This window comes from Sturnus vulgaris, unplaced genomic scaffold (genome assembly GCF_052056855.1).
Source record: "Sturnus vulgaris isolate bStuVul1 unplaced genomic scaffold, bStuVul1.hap1 Scaffold_84, whole genome shotgun sequence".
Classification (NCBI taxonomy): Eukaryota; Metazoa; Chordata; class Aves; order Passeriformes; family Sturnidae; genus Sturnus; species Sturnus vulgaris.
This window is the reverse complement of record NW_028276728.1, coordinates 577,930-584,534: the sequence shown is the minus strand read 5'-3', so window position 1 is coordinate 584,534 and position 6,605 is coordinate 577,930.

Below are 6,605 nucleotides of genomic sequence, written 5' to 3'. Positions count from 1 at the left end.
GGGCCACTTTGGGGCCCATGAAGATATGTTCTGGGGTACATTTCAGGAAGTTTTGGGTCCGGGGAGGGAATTTAGAGAGAAGTTGAGGGTCTGGAGGACACTTCAGGTAGCCAGGTGGTCACTTAAGGATTCTGACAGAAACTCCAGGGTCCGGGGGAGCTCTTGGGGGTCCAGGGGGCACTTGGGGGTCAGGGAGGGGAATCTGGGGCCATTTGGGGTCCGGGCGGGCACTTGGGGGGCTCTAATGGGGCTCTCCGGGGCACGGGGGATGATGGGAGTTGTAGGCACAGGTATAACACGGTTCAATAGGGCCGCGGAGCATCATGGGAGTTGTAGGTGCAGCTACAATGTCTCTCGGTGGGGCGCGGTGCATGATGGGAGATGAAGTCACGGCTGCAATAGCACTCTATGGGAACCGCAGAGCATGATGGGAGCTGTAGTCCAGGAAGTGGATGTTTGGTGGTCCGGGAAGGCACCTGGGGGACACTTTTGCGTCCCAGTCGCAACTTGAGGTGCTTAGGAGGGAACGTGAACGGTTCGGGAGCACTTGGGGGGAGCTTGGGAAGCTCTAACCGGGCTCTTTAGGGCGCAGGGAAGGGCAGGAGTTTTAGGCACAGACCTGTGTTCTGAGGGACTCTGGGGGACCCAGGGAATGACAGAAGTTGACCTCCCAGAAGTGACTGTAACAGGAATCTGTGGGGTTGGGAGCTTCCATAGGATCTGGGGATGCTTTTGGGGTGGTCCCGAATGGGCGCTGAGGGGGACCTTAGGAATCCTGGAGGCTCTGGGGGACACTTACGGGACATGTCGGGGGCAGATACCGGGGTGCTGGGGAGCGCAGTGCATGATGGGTGTTTTACTCCCGGCTCCAATGGGGCTCAACTGGTGTGTGGGGCATGATGGGAGTTATAGGCAAAAAGAAAAGATGGCGTCGAGTCTAGGCACCGCCCATGATGCCACGATCTCTGGAGCTGATTGGCTGCGGGCAATGATGGGCGGGAGCCTCGACAAATGGGAGGTGGCGTAGGCAGGAACAGACCATTCAAGCCCTCCCAGTACAGCCCAGTTCATCCCCAGTACAGCCCAGTAGAATCCCAGTGCACCACCAGACCCTTCCTGTACAGCCCAGTTCATCCCTAACACAGCCCAGTCCATTCCCACTGCCCCTCGAGGCCCTACCAGTACTCTCCAGTCTCTCCCAGTACACCTTAGTTCATGCCCAGTCCCTTCCAGTTCCCCCCAGTGTCATCCACAGTATGTGCCAGTGTCTGCCAGACTTCCCCACAGTGTTCCCAGTGTCCCTAGTTTGTCCAAGTATTACTCACATTATCCCCAGTTTGCCCCAGTATGGCCCAGTATCACTCCCAGTACATCCTGGAATGTCCTCAGTGTGTCTCTGTGTAGCCCCAACATCCACCCTCACAGCTGGCCCAGGGCAGCTCTGCAGTGGTTTTGGTGGAACCTTGGGCTGGCACACACCTGAGGAGTGTGTCTGTTTGCAGTGGGGAACATTAGGAGTTTTAGATTGCTTTAAAAAAAACAAAAATACAAAACTCCTCTTTGCCAGACCTTCTGAGGAGAGACCCTGGATCAACATCAATCACAGAATGCTGCAATCACCTCTGCTCTAAAGAGAACAGTAATAAAATACGCCCTTGAAAATAGGAATGGATATTTTTAAGAAGCTCTTTCAAATATTTCTCCATATCTGGTGTTGAAAACCTTCCTAATGAACTGCACTGGACCAGAGGGAAATCATTGCAGAACCATTGTTTGTCAGGACTTGCTTGATCCCAGTGAGCCCCGTGGTGCATTTGGTGCTGCCAAGGAGCTCCAAATAATATTTTGGAAATATTGGCTCTCTCTGCAGTGCTGCCCTTGCCAGGAGCCCAGCCCAGCTCAGCAGCACAGACACAGCACAAGGACTTTAATGACCCTCTCGGGGTTGGGGCTGAGTCTCTGAACATCAGTCCCTGAGAGGGAGCTGAAGAAACCTCTCAAGAATTCCAAGTAAGATTCAAACTCCAAAGTTTCTCTTCCTTTTAGTGAGTCCCGCTGATAAATATGAAGGAGAAAGTCTCCCAAGGGTTGAATTAGAGCAGAAAATTGATGACAATGATGTCAGGTAGGCAAAAATAGGGTAAAGGAGGAAAAGAAACCTCTCAAGAATTCAAAGTCAGATTCAGAGTCCAAAGTTTCCTGAAGTTCTAAAGGGTCCCTCTGAGGGGCATGACTGAGAAAGTGTCCCCAGGTGTGGGTTTATTGTATTTACATTATATTTTTAAAATGTGGGTTTATTTTTTTTATGACATGTTTTTAAAGTGTGGGCTTATTATTTTTATGTTACAATTTTTGGTGGGGATCTTTTCTGAATGAAACAGAGAGACAGGACTTCTGAGTTGCTTTAGAATGTGTGATTTGTTTTTTTTATTTTCTATCCAGGCAGAAAGGGTAAGTTTGTCTTAGGGATGTTCACAGCATGGCTTAGAAGTCAGAAGACTTATGGCTACAAGGTATTTTCAGGATTTATTAACCAATAAAACACTGTTAACAAAGATATTTACGTCTCTAATTCAATACTAAGATATTTCGCCTTACTGACCCATAATACAGAGTGAACTTTCTTAGCCAGTTATATCCTGACACACAAACTTACATTGCTGCACTCTAAAACTTCTTGTTCCCTTTGTAAGTACCATTATTTCTTCTAGATCTTAAATTCCAAAGCTAAAGCTATCTCTACTTAACTGTGTTTAATTCTAAGCTTTGGCTTACAGACCCTTGCATTTTGAATTCTAACACAGCCATGAATTGAGTTTGCTCTGGGTGTTGCCTGCAGCCTCCATCAGCTCCAGCTGGGCTTTGCCTTTCCTGAACACATGAACACACGCTCAGGGCAGATTTCTGAATTCCTCCTCTGTAGCTTGTCCTCACTTCCACCTCCTGGTCGTTGTGCTGTGGCTCATGCCTGTCATTTGTCCCTGAGGCAGCACAGCCCCCCTGGCCAGCACAGGCCCCACATCCCCTCATCAGACACGGCACAGCACAGGGAGTGGTTTGGGTGGGCAAATGTTCCCCACCAGAGTGTCCACTCCACACCTCAGTGTCCAGTCCCAGCACCCACATCCTGTGCCAGGGGTCACAGAGAGCCCTGCTCTGGGCTCTGCCAAGGGCTGGGTGAGGAGGGAGCCCGGGCAGGGCTGATGCTGCCCCTAGAGCAGTGCTGAAATGGGCAGGAGGAAGGAGATAAGCACAGAACAAATAGACCAAGACACTGGGGTGAGAGCCCAGGTCTGGAAGTGGCTGATGGAAGAGGCTGGAGGGATTCTCAAAGCCCTGGGACACCTTCTCACACTGGCCATGCCACCAAGGCCACAGACCAAGCTCCTCAGTGCTGCACCTGCCTGTCTGAGATCCCTGCCAGGGGACTGGCACAGCAGCACACACCTGCTGGAACGTCCTGGCCCTGCAGAGTCACACAGCTCAGCTGACACGAGTGGGTTTTATCTCCTGAGCTCTCACCTTAATTCCATGGGGCTTCAGACTTCCACAATGCTCTCCTTGCTTCTGAAGTGTCACAATGGTCCCTTGCTGCCATGAGACCCTGCAGGGTCACAATGGCCCTTTGGTTCCCCACAGTGTCACAATGGTCTCCATGATTCCGTGGGGCCTTGCAATGCCACCATGGTCTCCATGGATCCACGGTGCCCTGCAGGATCACAAGGGCCCTTGGGCTGCACCAGGCCCTGGAATGCAACAGTGGCCTCTTGGTTCCACAAAGCCCTGCTGCTTCACACTGGGCCCTTGGCACCATGCGGCCCAGCAGGGCCACAGTGATGTCCTTGGTTCCATGAGATCCCACAGTGTCAAAATGGTCCCTTGCTTCCATACAGCCCAGCAGTGCCACAATAATGTCCGTGGTTCCACAGGGTCACCACAGTGTCACAATAATCTCTTGGATCCCTGGTGTCCCCACAGTGTCACAATGGCCCTTTCATTTCAGAACGCCCCACAGTGTCACAATGGTCTCCATGGTTCTCCATGGGGCCCCACACTTTCACCATGGTCTCCACAGGAAGGAATCCATGAATCCCCCGTGTTTCATGGCCTCATGAACTGCAGCCACCAGAGGCAAAGGCCAGACAGATATGACTGTCCTGGCAGTTTCTGTCTGGGAGAAACCCTTGCAGATAGGAATTCTGGATGAAAAGCACCAATTTTCGCCATGGGTACCTGTACAGGAGGGATGGTTCTTTTCCATAGGAAGGAAAGCATGGAGCCCCAGTGTTTGAAGACCAGTGAGACCCAGCCCTAAGGAAGCCAAGGGCAGCCAGAATGTTGGAAATGGCAACTTTTGTTTGGGAGCAATCACAGATATTGAGAATTTTGGAGGGGGAAATCTCATTTTGGCACGGGGTGCCTGGATGAGAAGGACAGTTCTTTTCCATTTGAAGGAAAGGCCAGGGTTTCAGGGGCACATGAGAAGAGACCCTCAAGATGCCAAGGGCAGTTGGACCAGTCAGGCCAAGCCAAGCAGACCTGCTACCTGTTCCCTTGGATCCATGTGGTCCTGCAGTGCCACCATGGTTGTGTCATATTGGATCCTTGGTTCCATGAGGCCCAGCTGTGTCACACTGGCCTCTTGTTTCACTGGGGCTACACAATGTCACAATGGTCCCTTGTTTCCATGAGCCCTTGCAGTGTCACAGGGGTCTCCTTGGTGCCACAGTATCCCAATGGACCCTTGGTTCCGTGGGGACTCACAATGTCAGAAGGGTCTCCTTGGTTCCATGAGGCCACAAAGTGTCACAGTGGCCCCTTGGTTCAATGAGGCCTGTGATGCCTTAAGATTTTAGCCTTTCTATTTTTCAAATCTTATATTCAATAGTGCATAACTCTAAACTCCCTAGAAAATGTTAGTGAACTGTCTTCACATTTTGGTCAGACAAAACAATTCCTCTAGGCCTGAAACTCAAGGACACCCTACAGTCTCAGGCTCTGAAAAATATCAACAAAAGTGAGTTCAGGGCTGAGAAAACTGAGGGAATATGGCTTCATTGCCTGAAGCTGTAATTGGAGGATTAACCTCTGATACCAAATGAACCAAACTTAAATCTGTCTGAAAAACTCATCACCACTGTCCATCTTGGGTGTAGCCTCTGGGAGGCTTTTGATTGCCCAAGGTGAATCTATTGAAGGCCTTTAATAAATACTCACTTTATTCTCTTAACCTTGTCTAGCCTCTGTTCTAGGTAGCCACTCCAAGATATCACCTGTAGTGTCACAATAGTCTCCATGATTCCATAGGGCCCTGCAGTGTCACAACAGACCATTGATTCCATGAGACCCCACAGTGTCACTAGGGTCTCCTTGTTTCCAAAATGCCCCAAAATGCCCCAATAGCCCTTTGCTTTCAGAAAGCCTCAAACCTTTGTAAAAATGGTCTCCTTTGTACCATGATGCCCTGGACTGCAACAAAAATCTCCTTGGTTCCACAGTGTCAGAATGGTCCCTTCTTCCCATGGAGCCCCACACTGTCACTGTGGTCCCCGTGATTCCATGAGGCCTTGCTGTGCTACAATAGCCCCAATGGCTACAATGGTCTCCAGTGGGACTCTCTACAACTCCCTGAACCGAGGTTGGAGTCGGGTGGGGGTTGATCTCTTCTCCCAGACAACCACTGACATAGTGAGAGGACACAGTCTGAAGATGAGCCAGGGGGAGTTTAGGTTTGACATCAGGAGAAAAATACTTCACTCAGAGAGCGATTTGGAACTGGAATCTTCTGCCCAGGGAGGTGCTGGAGTCACTGTCTCTGGTGGAATTTAAAAACAGACTGCACATGGCACATAGAGCCATGGTTTAGTTGATGAGGTGATGTTAGGTCCTAGGTTGGACGTGATGATTTCAAATGTCTTTTCCAACTTCATTGCCTCTGTGATTCGTTTTCATAATAGTCTCCATTGTTCCACGAGGCCCTGCAATGTCACAATGGACCTTTGGTTCCATGAGTCCCCACAGTGTAACAATGGATCTTTGGTTCCATGAGGTTCCTCAGTGTCACAATGGTCTCCTTGGATCCACAGTGTCACAATGGCCCCTTGGTCACAATGAACTTCTGGTTCCATGAGCTTTCATACTCTCAGCAATAATTCTGCAGTGTCACCATGGACCCTTTGTTCCATGAGGTTCTGTGCCATAACATGGTCACCTTGGTTCTGTGAGGCCCTGCAGTGTCACATTGGACTCCTTGTCTCTGTGAGGCCCCACAGTGTCACAATGCACCCATGGTTGCAGGAGGTTCCACAGTGTCACCATGGCCTCCTTGGATCTGCGGTGTCACAATGGCCCCTTGGTTCCATGAGGCCTTTCTCTGTCACAATGGACTTTTGGTTCCAGGAGGTTTCTCAGTGTCACAAAGGTCTCCCTGGATCTGCCTTGTCACAGTGGACCATAAGTTCCATGTGGTCCCATTCTGTCAAAATGGATTTTGGTTCCATGAGCTCCCACAGTGTCAAAAGGCCCCTTTGTTCCTTGAGGTTCCATAGTGGAATATTTGACTCCTTGGTTCTGTGAGGCCCAGCTGTCACCAAATCTCCAAAATA